Below are 1,713 nucleotides of genomic sequence, written 5' to 3'. Positions count from 1 at the left end.
CCACCACTTCAGCAAGAGTTCAATACCACTAGGGGGAAAAAAAAAAACAACCATGATCAGAGGGATTCAACACTCCTGGATCTTTCCAAAAGCTGCTAATTCCCAAGAATGCCCAGCAACTACTTTACTAAAGCACAATAGGTATATCCATCACCAACCAAAATAAAAGCCCTTGACAGAACAAAAGCGCTGCTTTTTCTTTCAGAAGAGAAATTCATTGCAGGAGTGTATTTCTAAAAGCCTACACAACATACCCAAGAAAAGTCACATCTTTACAAGGACAAGCAGATCACTCACAATAAACACCGAGTTAACCCAAATGAATTATTTTCTTTATAGAGCTTATTTTAATATCAATTTTAATGAAAATGAGATTTTCTTAAACTAACATAATGTGTAAGTCTCATGAAGTTCAACAAACGGATAGTGCAAAGTCCTGCCCGTGGGAAAGAATAGCCCCATCCACCAGGACAGGCTGGGGCTGACCAACTGGAAAGCAACTTAGCAGGAAAGGCCCTGGGGGTCCCAGTGGACACCAAGTTGACCACAAGCCAGCCCTTGCGGCAAAGACCACCAACAGCCTCCTGGGCTGCATTAGGCATTGCATCACCAGCAGATGGAGGGAGGTGATCCTTCCCCTCTGCTCAGCACTGGTGAGAGCCACATCTGGAGCACTGGGTCCAGTTCTGGGCTCCCCAGTACAGGTGAGACAGGGACAAACTGCAAGGGGTCCAAGGAAGGGCCACAGAGGTAATCAAAGGTTTGGAGCATCTGACATACAAGCAGAGGCTGAGAGAGCTGGGACTGTTCAGCCTGGAGAAGAGAAGGGTCTGGAGAATCCCATCAATGTGTATAAACACCTGATGGGGAGGGGGATGGGAGAGAGAGGGGATAACAGGGTCTGGCATTTCACAGTGGTATCCAGTGGCAGGACAAGGCAACAAACTGAAATACAAGATACAAAGTTTAAACCTAAGACAACCCTTTTTTACTACAAGGATGGTCAAGCACTGGAACAGGTTGCCCAGAGCATTTGCGGAGTCTCTTGAAGATACTCCAAACCTGCCTGCACACAGCCCTCAGCCACCTGCTTTAGTTGTCCCAGTTTTGAGCAGGGTTGAACAAGACAGTCTCCACAGGTCCCCGACAACCTCAGCCATTCTGTGATTCTGCATATGTAGTGCTATCTATACTACACTGTTACATCATAGAGATAGACAAAGGGACATAATTCCTTCATCTCTATGTATACCATGTGATAAGTGATTGCTTACCAACCGCACAAGTAATACCATACACCCACACTAGCTCCTGTGCCCTTGTCTCCCTCTCCCCCCTGTACTCCATGCTCTCCCTTCCCCCTTCCAAGAAGGGCATGTTCTCATTTCATAACAGCTGCAAATCGGAGCCATTTAAACAACAGACCATCTCCTGCTCCTCATATCCTAAGGTAGGATCCTGCCAAAACCAGCTACTAGCACATCTTTCATCGCAAGTGTTTTCAGCCATGGAGTTACATGCACTTGTGAATTCTAGGAAGCTAGGGCTGGGGATAACGCATATTCTGTGATACTTAACAAAGTATTAAAACACAAGAACAGAGTTACTGCAGCATAACTGAGCCCCCCTATACCAATGGGGACTGTTTCTCTGTAGTGTTCTTTTCCTCACTACTTCTTATGTTAGTTTCTTCCTTCTTTTGCTTCTTTTTAC

General features: G+C 45.7%; 1 protein-coding gene across 1 annotated transcript in view; it reads right to left on the bottom strand.

Annotated features, from left to right (window-relative positions):
- The window catches only part of CDKAL1 (CDK5 regulatory subunit associated protein 1-like 1), a 436,847-nt gene that overhangs the window by 361,385 nt on the left and 73,749 nt on the right, over window positions 1-1,713 (bottom strand). The gene's annotated exons all lie outside the window — the stretch shown is intronic.

The sequence above is a fragment of the Pygoscelis adeliae genome, unplaced genomic scaffold, assembly GCF_000699105.1.
Source record: "Pygoscelis adeliae isolate BGI_AS28 unplaced genomic scaffold, ASM69910v1 Scaffold186, whole genome shotgun sequence".
NCBI lineage: Eukaryota > Metazoa > Chordata > Aves > Sphenisciformes > Spheniscidae > Pygoscelis > Pygoscelis adeliae.
The sequence above is the reverse complement of the archived record's forward strand: the minus strand, read 5'-3'. Positions and strand labels throughout refer to the sequence as shown.